This window comes from Coenobita brevimanus, chromosome 79 (genome assembly GCF_032717465.1).
Source record: "Coenobita brevimanus isolate Jiangsu-jjx chromosome 79, ASM3271746v2, whole genome shotgun sequence".
NCBI classification, from domain to species: Eukaryota; Metazoa; Arthropoda; class Malacostraca; order Decapoda; family Coenobitidae; genus Coenobita; species Coenobita brevimanus.
In genome coordinates this window covers 21,753,662-21,767,497 of record NC_137032.1, presented here as the reverse complement: position 1 = coordinate 21,767,497, position 13,836 = coordinate 21,753,662, and the positions used below count along the sequence as shown (strand labels likewise).

The following is a 13,836-nucleotide window of genomic DNA, read 5'->3' as shown; positions in this document are numbered from 1 at the left end:
GATATTATAATATATAAATAATTATTAACCTAAGAATATTATAAAAATGGGCGTTATAAATGGATCGTTAGCATACTTTTGGAAAAGTTGATACATTCTTCAAATTCTCTCATCTATTAAGCATGTCATAAATAACGATCCTATATACTCGGCAAATCTCTTTTGCCTATTTGATTTCACTCGGGATTGTATATTCTGTGAAATGTAGTAGCATTATCAATGGGTCCCTTAAACCATTATACATCGCAACAATCCTTTCTATAGTTCAACCATTGGTATCGAGTAGAGGAAACACCTTCACTCCATCCAATCTACCGATTATGGCGAGGAACTCTGAAAAATAAGTGTTTATTAAAAAAAACCATCCTATACTGGGAAAAACAATTTTGAATTTGCCCAAAAATTTGTCTATAATGAAAAAAACAGATGAGAACTTGATATTAAACCGTTTTTATTATTAATTATAGAAACTATTTAAAATCAGGAACATTTTTAAAATCAGAACGTATCTTAAAGATGTACATGACAACAAAATAATCCTTTTCATAGACAAAGTGGGAAATTGGGCTGAAAGTCAGAAGGAGAGAGAGCTAAGGAAAAATACCATAAAGGGAAGTTCAATCTCAGTTCAGTCCAGATGACCTCTCTATCGATATGGAGCATGCTCTTAGGGCAACTCCAAAAAAATTTCCTATATTCTACCTTGTTGAGTTTTCTTTTAAACGAAAACAATATTAAATTGATCTGTTCAGAACTAAACTTAAAAGAAATATCAAGTTGGCAAAATATAAGAATAATGAGTAGGTACAGATGTTGATATGAATAGATTTAAGCTATCTTATTTAAACAGTGATATAATTAATAAGTGAAGAAGTTAGTAATTAAAGAAATTTTATACCTATATATTTTTAATTATGATAAAACTAGTTAATATATCAAGAAATTCCTGGATAAAAAATTGATTCACAATTCCACATCTGCTCTATCTTTTTTAGATAATATTGTTATGTTTGGAATTGATATTGATATACCCTTTTTTTCTTAATGAATTTAAATTATACCCAGCGTCAAAAAAATATAAAATTTTACGTTATTCAGTCGAGTTAAAGCCCACACAGATCCTGTTACACAAAAAAAAATATAATATAGTTTCTGTATTTCTGATTTAAATAAATTAAGTTTAACATTAAATAGCTTAACGCGGCGGAACCTTGTCTATATTTAGCAGCCGGATCAGTATTATTCTGATCCGTTTTTCCTCCACCAGCAATTCTCAACACTTTCAAAATTATGCATTAAAGCCATTTTATTTTTTAACCCAGTATTGTTGTATAAAATGCTACAGAAACATAGGTCTAATTCAAAACGATAAAAAATGTACTCTTTGTGGTAAAAACATTCCAGAACTTATAATGAAGATGGCTTATAAAATTTTAACGATATGGATGAGTGAGGATTTATCGGGGGTTCTACCTAAAGTTTTCCATCACTTAGCATTACTTCTTCCGGATCTATTCAGGAATATTGCCTATTAATAACAGCATGTAATGATTTCAACTAATATCTATAAATTTTTAAGGAAAGATCGGAAAACATATTTGTGCAAAAGAATATTAAGCCAGATGTTAATAATATGTATATGTGGTTTGAATTAATTTATTTTATAAATTGTTATATAAACAGAAGTGAAAAAATTATTTCAGTTTTATTAGATGCAAAATACCAATATGCACAGTGTGGCTCTCAGCAAGATTCCAACAAAAATTTACTATTTATACCACCTCTTCTTGTTATCAGCCTGATAAATTGAAGTGAAAATTACTTCAGTTTATATAGATAAAACTATATAACCTAGCATTATTCAGCAAGATTCCAACAAAATACTATTTACCACACTATCAGCTTACCCAATCATATGATGTTAAAATATAATAGTTTTAGTGAATGCGACCAATTTAAAGGAAATGCAAAGTTCTTTATTGAAAAACACTTACAGGAAAAAAAATTACAATAGATGTAGAGACTCCAGACACTATTGAAAGTGTAAAAAAATCTGTGAGAAGTGAAGGCATACCACCAGATCAACAACGATTAATAGTTTTGCTGGGAAACAATTACAAGATATAAATACGCTACAGAGATTATAATATTCCAAAAAAGAATTTACAATTCATTTAGTCTTAAGATTGCGTGGTGGTTTGAATAAATTTAGATGATTTTTTAAACTTCTTCCAATGGTTTTTTATTGTAAGAATAATTTTCATTCATCATTGTATTTTAAAATAGAATAAATAAAGGTTGATAATTTTTTATATTTTGGTACATATATTTCAAAATCATCATTCAAACAAAATTTCTATTCACAAAATAGTAGAGACACCCATTTTTATGCTATGACTGATGATAAAACTGCAATTTTTAAATTTGGTATATTTTTAGTAAGAGAATCTGTGTCTAGAAATAAAAGGTTTATCACTCTGATTCTATTCTTTCACTACAAATCCAACAGTACCAAACATTACACACTGGGCATATTATTATCATCCAACCAAACCGTCTTTATTTTTAAAGCGTGAAGGCCATCCAATATCCACTGTGGCAAAACACCCCTTCTAGTATTTGATAATTACTTTGGCTAGTCATACTCCATAAATGTTCAGTTTCAATACACGCACTGACAATGAAATCTATTTCCATTGAGAAGGATTCCTCCTGGTTTTGTCTCATCTTGTAGTTCTCTCTTCGTCTTCTTGTTCCTGTTCGATATTCATACAGAACATCTGAGGTGGTATTATCACGTAAAAGCTTTCTCAACCAGCTCATGGTTGGATGACCCAACAGACTTTACATAACAGTATTTTACAGAAGGTAACCGCATGATCGGGTTTGATGGTTTATCTGGAAATATAAGGATTTCCATATCTTTCTAAAACATCCTACGAGTCCTATAACCAACAACGATAGATTCCAATAAATTTCTCTATTAGAAATTAATCTTTTATATTCTGCATCAATTTTATTTATGTTATCAATCTCCATGCAACTGTTCTACAAAACACATTTCAGAAAACTATTTATGAGGCAAACAGAAGAGATATTAATTCTGATACAAACAAATTCTTTTGTATGTTTCATAGCAAACTTGGGGATGCATTCGTGGTACCAAGGAATAAATCTGACCGAGACAGAGGAGCTTCCAAGTTAAAAAGTTCGAATGGAGGGATGATCTCATCCAGTCTGAATTCTTCTGACATGTAGCAACATTCCTGTATTTTTCTATATTATATCTATCAACTTCTTCCTGAATCAAAGAGAAAATGAATTCTTGATAAGACTAGTGGTTTCTTCACACAAGCAGTTTTTTATCATGGGTCGCATTTTTCGTTTCATAAATTATAATATTTGAAAAGTTTTCATTTCATAAGTATGTCATCATCGCCGAAGATTAGTTCTTTTTTTTAATCTGTCTAATTTATGATTATCTTCCAGCAACATCTCTCCCGTATTCGAAGAGAAAATTAATCATTTTTTTATTTTTTAAAACATGTCTCAATTATTCCAAAATCTTGAGAATCCAATGGATAATTCTTGAAAAAGAAAGATAACGTGCTGATTGTTCTATCTATTTTTGAGAGATAAATTGATTATTTAAATCGAAATCAAATATTATATCGTTAGAGTTCTGTGTGGCTATAAAAAACTTGTTTTTATCTCTTCTCTCTTTAGTTTATGAATATTAGTGAGCAGGAAGAATAAACTTTCAAATGGGTAATGGACTTTCGAGCTATAGAGACTAAAAAAGTTTATTAACAAATATATTTAAATCTCCTATAAGTGAAATCATTATATTACCTCTGTCTAATAAATTTTACGTACAAAATTCGATATGAAAAGGGATCCACTTTCGAGCAGTGTCCTCATCTAAAAAGTCTTTTATGAAACTAGTAATTGGAGAATGAAGGGGTGACCTCACGGTAGCAGTTTTAAGATCTTGTGTGTCTCTATCGATTAAAGCGATGATAGCGAGAGGAATTTAGCTTAAAGATCATTTCCCATGTTTGAAATGCATTAGTACATCTGCTTGTTGTGTAAGAACTATTCCCCCCAAAAGTAGTCTGAAAATGATTGGCTAACAACATATTTCCTGGGGGTCTTCTTTAGTGTTCAATTCAACAAATTCAAATATTCAGAATATCCATTATCTTGATAATTTTCACATCCGAAACACTGAATGCTCTGAAATACAACCATCGAAATTCTATGGAAATGGAGCATATCTTGTAGTAATAAGGATTCCAGAAATAAAGGGTATACACCAACCACTACAAGGGAAGAGGGTTGGTGTATAAATTTCTTCCTTATTCTACAAGATAGCTCCATTTCCATAAAATTCGATGGTGTTTTGATTCAGAGCGAGGAAGAATTGTTTCATAAATTATCAAGATCCTTTATTTACAATAATGGATATTCTGAATATTTTTTGAATTTGTTAATTAATTTACTAAAGAAGACCCCAGGAAATATGTTATTAGCCAATCAATTAGAGACTACTTTTGATATTTATCTATACCTTTATTTTTGGAATGGTTCTTACACAACAAGAGAAATGCTCACAATACTGATAGGTGATGTACTCAGAGCATTAATGGCGGATGTGAAAACTTTTGAAATAGGATTGAATATTTTATGGAAATTTATTTTTCCAGTATATTGTAATGATAATAATTTTCAGAATACTATTGGGGGGGGATATCTAAAAGACTATTTAATGCATTTCAAGGAAAATGATCCTTTAAAGATTCCTGTTACGTATCTCGCTTTAATCGATAGAGACACACAAGATCTTAAAACTGCATTCTTAGAGGGTCACCCTTCATTCTCCAATTATAGTTTCATAGACTTTTTTATAGATAAGGGGACGCTGCTCGAAAGTGGATCCACTTTCATATCGAATTTTTGTGAAAAATTATTAGACAGAGGGAATATAATGATTTCACTTATAGGAGATTTAAATATATTTGTTAATAAACTTTTTAGTCTCTATAACCTCGAAAGTCCATTACACCCATTTGAAAGTTTATTCTTCCTGCTCACTAATATTCATAAACTAAAAGAGGAGAGAGATAAAACAAGTTTTTTATATATACAAGAAACTAACGATATAATAATTGATTTCGATTCAAGTAATCAATGGTATCTCTCAAAAATAGATAGAACAATCAGCACGTTATCTTTTCTTTTTCAGAATTATCCATTGGATTCTCAAGATTTTGGAATAATTGAACATGTTTTAAAAAATAAAAAAATGATTAATTTTCTCTTCGAATACGGAGAGATGTTACTGGAAGATAATCATAAATTAGACAGATTAAAAGAAATAATCTTCGGCGATGATGACATACTTATGAGCAAGAAAACTTTTCAAAATATTATAATTTATGAAACGAAAATACGACCTATTAAAAAACTGCTGTGTGAAGAAACCACTAGTCTTGTCAAGAATTCCGAGGAAATTTTCTCTTTGATTCAGGAAGAAGTTGATAGATATAATATAGAAAAATACAGATGTTGCTACTGTCTCAGAGAGGAATTCAGACTGGATGAGATCATCCCACTCCATTCGAGAACTTTTAATTTGGAAGCTCCTCTGTCTCGATCGATTTGTTCAGCCCGAATTTGCCACGAATGCATCCCCAAGTTTGCTATGGAGTATACAAAGAATTTTTTGTATCAGATTAATATCTCTTCTGTTTGCCTCATAAATAGTTTTCTGAAATGTGTTTTTTGTAAGAACAGTTGCATGGAGATTGATAACATAAATAAAATGATGCAGAGGTATCCTAAAAAAAAGATTAATTTCTAATGAGAAATTTATTGGAATCTATCGTTTGTTATGGTTAGGACTCGTAGGATGTTTTAGAAAGATATGGAAATCTATTATATTTCCAGATAAAAACCCATCCAAAAATCATGATGCGGTTACCTTCTGTAAATACTGTTATGAAATGTCTGTTGGGTCATCCAACCATGAGCTGGTTGAGGAGCTTTTACGTGATGTACCACCTCCAGATGTTCTATATGAATATCAACAGGAACAAGAAGACGAAGAGGAACTACAAGATGAAGATTAAAAAACGAGGAGAATCTTAGCCCTACTCAATGGAAATAGATTTCATTGTCAGTCGTGTATTGAAACTGAACATTTATGGAGTATGACTATTGAAAGTAATTATCCAAATACTAGAAGGGTGTTTTGCCCGGGATGTGGATGGCCTTCACCCTTTAAAAATAAAGACTTTGGTTGGATGATTATAATAATATGCCCAGTGTGTAATGTTTGGTACTGTTGGATTTGTAGTGAAAGAATAGAATCCAGTGATAAACATTTTATTTCTAAACACAGATTCTCTTACAAAAATATACCAAATTTAAAAATTGCAATTTTATCATCAGTCATAGATAAAAATGGGTGTCTATATTTTGTGTTTGGAATAGTGAACTTGAAATATATGTACCAAAATATAAAAAATTATCAACCTTTATTTATTCTATTTTAAAATACAATGATGATGAAAATTATTCTTACAATAAAAAAAACCATTGGAAGAAGTTTAAAAAATCATCTAAATTTATTCAAAACCACCACGCAATCTTAAGACTAAATGAATTGTAGATTCTTTTTGAATATTATAATCCTGTAGCGTATTTATATCTTGTAATTGTTTCCCAGCAAAAATTAATCTTTGTTGATCTGGTGGTATGCCTTCCTTCTCACAGATTTTTTTTTTTACACTTTCAATAGTGTCTGAAGTCTCTACATCTATTGTAATGGTTTTTCCTGTAAGTGTTTTTATAAAAATTTGCATTTTTCCTTTAAATTGTTCACTCACTAAAAAAACTATTTATTTTAACACAACCCTTCGGTGGGCAACCAACCGCCAACCAGATAGGTGAAATTATTTTTTTTTTTTAATTTATTCAACCAAAAGACTTCTTGGAGAAAAAGTTTTGCAGCAACCACCGGAGGTTATATAGTGATCTGATATACAAAAATTACTTTTTTGGACAATTTTCTGATACAGGCCCATTGACAAGAAGAGAAGTGTGGTAAAATAGTATTTTTGTTGGAATCTTGCTGAGATGTGCTATTGGTATTTTATCTAATAAACTGAAATAATTTTCACTTCTGTTTATATAACAATTTATAAAATAAATTAATTCAAACCACATATACATATTATTATATTTTGCACAAATATTTTATCTAATAAACTGAAATAATTTTCACTTCTATTTATATAACAATTTATAAAATAAATTAATTCAAACCACATATACATATTATTATATTTTGCACAAATATTTCCGATCTTTCCCTAAAAATTTATAGATAGTTGAAATCATACATGCTGTTATTAAAGCAATATTCCTGAATAGATCGGAAGAAGTATGCAAGTGAAACCTCGGTAGAACCCCATAACTCACTCCATCCATGTACGTTAAAATTTTATAAGCCATCTTCATTATAAGTTCTGGAATGTTTTTACCACAAAGAGTACATTTTTTATCGTTTTGAATTAGACCTATGTTTCTGTAGCACATACAACAATACTGGGTTAAAAATAAAATGGCTAATATAATTTTGAAAGTGTTGAGAATTGCTGGTGGAGAAAAACGGATCAGAATAATCTGATCCGGCTGCTAGCATAAGACAGGTTGCCGTTAAGCTATTTAATGTTAAACTTAATTTATTTAAATCATACAAAACTATATTATATTTTTTTTTGGTAACAGGATCTGTGTGGGCTTTAATCGACTGAATAACGTAAAATTTATATTTTTTTGACGCTGGTAAATTCATTAAGAAAAAAAAGGGTATATCAATATCAATTCCAAACATAACAATATTATCTAAAGATAGAGCAGATGTGGAAGTAATAATTTTTATCCAGGAATTTCTTGATATATTGATAGTTTTATCATAATTAAATATATAGGTATAAATTTCTTTAATTATAACTTCTTCACTATTAATTATATCACTGTTTAAATAGATAGCAAATCTATTCATATCAACATCTGCCTCATTATTCTTATATTTTGCCAACGATATTTCTTTTAAGTTTAGTTCTGAACAGATCAATTTAATATTGTTTTCGTTTAAAAGAAAACTCAACAAGGTAGATATGGGAATTTTTTCGTGGATTGCCCTAAGAGCATGCTCCATATCGATAGAGTCATCTGGACTGAGAGATTGAACTTCCCTTTTGGTATTTTTCCTTCGCTCTCTCTCCTTCTGTTTCAGCCCAATTTCCCCTTTGTCTATGAAAAGGATTATTTTGCTGATGTCATCTACATTTTTAAGATATGTTCTGATTTTAAAAATAATTTCTTTCATAATTAATAATAAAAACGGTTTTAATATCAAGTTCTCATGTTTTTTTTTCATTATAGACAAATTTTTGGGCAAATTCAAAATTATTTTTTTCCCAGTATAGGTGTTTTTTTATAAACATTTCAAGTTCCTCATAAGGTGGTAGATTGGGATGGAGTGAAGGTGTTTCCTCTATCGATACCAATGGTTGAACTATAGAAAGTTGTTCGATGTAATGGTTTAAGGACTTATGATAACTACTACATTTCACAGAATATACAATCCCAGTGAAATCAAATAGGCAAAGAGATTTGCCGAGTATAGGATCGTTATTTATGACATGCTTAATAGATGAAGAATTTGAGAATGTATCAACTTTTCCAAGTATGTAACGTCCATTTATAACGCCCATTTTTTATAATATTCTTGTTAATAATTATTTATATATTATAATATCACTTTCTGATGTATTAGTTGATAATAAAAATTTGGACAACGACTGATCAAAATTACACAAAATGTCTTCTCCATGAACATCACTTAAGATGATCGTTTTTACATTCGGCCCATCCCTTTTCAAAGAATGTACTTTATTCTTGATTGAGGTCAATATCTCCTCACAACCCGTTGCTCTATTTGTAATCACAGTTATTCTCGTAAAATAATCCGTGTAGAGTCTACTTAAATCTCGGTTAAATATCAGAAGTGAAACATTCTTATAAGAATTTTTATTCATTAAATCCCAGATATTATTCAAAACATGAATCTCTTCGTTTGACATACCATAGAAAAATAAGTGATATTTCACATCAGAGTTTTCAAATATTGTCGTTATTAATGCCATAAGAATATTTATATTTTTAATATGGAAAACTATCGTTTTCATTTTCGACAAATCTCTTAACATTTTTAAAGTTATTTATTGCCCTTTTTTTAGAAAAACATAAAATCAATAAGGAGGAAAATATGGAAGAGGATTTACTTAGTGAATATTTTAAGAAAATAACACGAGAAGATGAAGATGATTTCCAGAAAGAGTATCACCATGAACCCGATTTAGTGCACTTATTGAATATAACCGGCGGGAAAGAAATAAAATCTATCAAGGAAATAATAGTAGAGTGTGTAAAGCAAAGACTAGAGTATTTTATAATGGATTCTGCAACATTACATACCGTTAAAATAAATTATTCCAAAGAAAATAGGACACTGATCTGCAAGGAAGTCGATTATACTAATACCGTTCAGAAAATTTATAATAAATTAAATGACATTGTTAATCGACACGAATTTCGAGCAATGGATACTAAAGCTGTTTTGTCGAATGAGGTCAGTACTATACTCAATGGATATTTCTGTTGGGAATTTGATTGTAAATATAAAGGAATCGGCGAAATAAATCAATACCTGACGATTATCAAACTCATGAATCTTCTCATCGAAGGTTTAGACGAACTTTGTGAAAGTTATTGTAGCGAAATGGAAAAATTAGTTTATGCATCAGATGTTGATTCTTCGTTTTCACAATATGAACAAGGGGGAAACTGTTATTTTGGATATTTCTTCTTATCAAAGGTTAATTTACAGGGTTTGAAAATATTTTTTTATATTAAAGGTAAAGATTTTGAAGATTATCTCAACAGTCTAGAAAAATTTAATGAGCATCGACAAAAAATACACCAATTCATATCTTCTTTAAAAGTTGAGGGTTTTGAATTAGATTTGTGTGGGACTCGAAGCATAAATCTCCCCTTCTCTGGAAAGAGTTTAGCTTCGAAAATTTATATGCCTACTTTACTGGAAAAAAAAGATTCTACAGTACTTCTATACCCACATATAGTATACACAAATATAGGTCTCGCTCTGGTGAACGACTGCCAGGAACTATTTTTGAAAATGGAATACATTTTAAGAGGGCAATACCTTTTCCCAGAAGACGATCAAACGTTTTACCTAATGAATGAAATTAGAAAAATGGAAAATTTTTTAATGATAAAACAAATACTCGGGAAAGATTTTTTTTTTTCAGAAAAATCATTTGTTTTGATTTATATGCCTGCATCGTTTCTTTTTACGTAATGAACCAAGACTGTAATATTTTGTTAACTCTGGAAAAGATGACTAAAAAAAAAAAAAAGAAAAGGAAGAGGAAGAAGAAACAGCATCTTTTTGTGATCCTAGATACTACGACAGGGGAAGTACCGTCTTCTTTTATTATGCTTTTATACTGGCCAACAGATTTGTTGCCAGATATAATATAGTTTCCCGCCCTTTAGAATACTTCAGGGAAATGGTGCTCTGTGATAGGAATATAGAAAATCTGAAAGATGAGTTTAAATTTTTTTTATTGAAATGCCATTTTGAAAAAAAAAAAAATTCTGGAAGAAAAAATTCTCATCCATACGTCGACCAAATATATGTGTAAATCATGCATCATGGAGTCTTTTCGGAATGAGATAAATAGTGGCGATTATGTTCACCCACTTTTAACTTCTCACAGTAAGAGACAACACAATGAGATTTTTTGGCAAGAATTTGCCAAAAACTTTAAAAATATACCTTTTATCTTTGATAAAAAATCAGCAGCAATTACAGATAAGTATATTATACCCTTTAATCTCGCTATATATTTTCAAGAAAAAAAATACGCTTTTACCCAGACAGTGCAACCATAAAATCTCAGATCTATACCTAACCATAAAAACTAAGCATTTTATACTCGAATTTATGAGAGCAATCAATTATCAACAGCTTTATTCTGATGTGCTTGTACTTAGTGATGTCTCCCATTCTTTAGGATTTAAAAATAATAATAATAATGATAATTTTGAAGAAATCGACTGGAATTTTTATGAAGAAGATAATATTTTAGAAAAATATAACAATTGGGTTGATGAACTGATTTTATCCTCACCCGTTCCTCATCAACACAAGGGTGGTAAATGTTTAAATTTCTATCGAAAGTGTTCTATGTGGTATTTAATATTTCACAACGGTTTGTCTAATCCTCTCAATGATATATGTCAAAACCTTAGAGAATACAAAAGAGCGTCTAAATCTTACCATTTAGAAAGATTTGAAAAGATGTTTGTAGTTTCTCTCACTGAAATACTTACAGAGAGTAATTTGATTAAACCCATAAATTTTGGCGAGATGCTAATCAATATAGATTCTTCGATAAAAGAATATATACTTAAATGTAACAATTATACTGTTATTAATAATAATTATTATAAGAGTTCAGTGATTGAGTTAAAGTTATATAGCATTCAGAAATTCCTTCCTATATCTGTTGTCTGTTTCGATTGGCAAGATTTATTTCTTCTCACTTCCAGTGTTCCATATTTAGATCACAATTCTTTCCTAACCCTCTCAGCACTATTGGATGTCAGGAAAGAGGAAAAAAAAAAATAAGCCACCTCATTGGGCTTGTGAAATTATCAAAAAACACATTCTTCAAAAGAAGAAGTCCGAAAAGGAGTACGACCATGAAAATAAGACGTTTCTAAACATGGATTGTTTATTTAAGCAGAATATAGAAGTTTTATTCAAAAAAACACAACGGGAAGATTTAGAAATGGAAGAGGATGAGGAAAACGATATTGTAGAATTTTATTGGTTTAGTATGCATTGGTTGTATGCCTTTGGTTATGTAAAAAATTTTGAGAGTGAGGAATGTCAACACCAATTTCGCAAATTGAGCTTTGCTCTCTTTTCGAACTGGCTTTTTGTTCGAGAATTTACTAACTATAAAGACTATACACTTCTTCCTCGTATAACGGACAAGTTCAAAGCTCGCTTTTTTGGGTACATTTTCTATAGTACAGGAAATATATCTAGTTTTAAAAATAGGCTAGATCTTGAAATGCTTGCCGTCCCCGAAATGAGGGATATTTGGCTGGGATTCGTTAAAAATAACATAATTGGAAAGTTTATAAAAACCAGATTTGTAAGGTTACTTTTTGTCAAGTTGGTGTTCGAATATTTGTTTCAAAAAGGTGGTGAATCTGAAAAGGGGAGAGTCCAAGCTATATTTTCAGATGATAATTACAGTAAGAATTGCAATACCAGTAGAGACTTTGTAGGTAACGTTCGTCCAGCAGCTGTGGCCTCTGAGAACATCCACTGCAGAGCACCCCGCGAGCAGCTCGCCATTCTGAGAAATTTACTGAGAATCGAGGGGTGCGACGAATGGAACGTGTTTCTTTTAGACGCCGAACTCTATTGCACCGGATTGTTAAGCGGTGAAATTGGAAAGATCGAGAGCAGAGGAATATCTGCATTAGAGAACAAAAGATTGTTGAGTCTATACATCGAACAATATTATGATAATTATTCTGTTTCGGGAATTTCTGAAAGGTTATTTAGCTATAGACAGCAAAGAAGAAATCTATAACAGGAGGCGACGACTGCTCAATGGATATGTATACGGTATCACCGTTATCGAAATTCAACAAGAATATTGACAACACCACCAGTTGTGGAGGTGACCGACTTCCGGGAATCAGAGTGTAAAAATTTTGGTCAAGGGTTGTACAATCCCAAATACATAGACATATTCGGAGTTGAGAATATTATCGCCGTAGAATACTGCATCCTAAGGCAAACATCGTTCACACCCCCGAGTCTGGTAACGGATTTACCGTTCCCGGTTTCTATGATCATCTGTATCATCCCGCGGAAGTGGTTGAACTTTTCAAACTAATGGTTTACGTTGATACGGACACCCTGGAAAGATGTGTGAATGGTTATTTCGGGAAGCTAGTCTTGGAAATGTCGGAGAGTTCTCATTTTGGGTGGCTCATTTCGAAAAATGAATGGCGTCGTGGTAAGAGAGAAACTCTCGTCCGAAGAGATGCCGCTAACGATAATAATGACGTCTCGACTCTCCACAATAATCAAATATACGAGTCTCTTGTCAACGATTTGGTCAGTGAAAGGTGGGTCGCCTGCCTCCATCCGAAATTTTTTTACATTTTTCGATCTGAGCGAGTGAAATCTGGCCACAGAGCTAAGATTGGAGAGTGTTCAGATTTCCTACCCTCGAAAAAAACATTTTTCTTTCTAGATTTATTTTCTCAACCACAGAGAGAATATTCCCAGAGTGTTATTATCGTGATGAGCAGCTTAGTTACCAAAAAAAAGGAAAACGTCAATCGAAATAAGAGGAAGGAGATTCGCGAAATGCGAGGTGGAAATATCGACAAGTTGAACGTTTTAACAGAAAACGCAGAATTAGAAGACATCTTCAACAGCCACCACGCCCGCTTTCTCGGAGATACGCTCCTTAAGTCCCGTAACAATTCTAAAAGTCTGCTACATTCTTTGAGTCCAGGACTTATTCTAGGGCACGGAAGTAATGGTGTACATTATGCCTCGGTGGGCTTTGTGAGAAACGTCGACGTTCATCTAGAAACTTTTTTAAAGAATGAATTAGAATTTGATCAGTTTGTCTTTCTTAT

The 13,836-nt window shown here is 31.2% G+C and overlaps 1 pseudogene; it reads left to right on the top strand.

Annotated features, from left to right (window-relative positions):
• The first annotated feature begins 1,441 nt into the window (after positions 1 to 1,441).
• LOC145409058 (uncharacterized) overlaps positions 1,442 to 13,836 on the top strand; it is a 202,858-nt pseudogene continuing 190,463 nt past the window's right edge.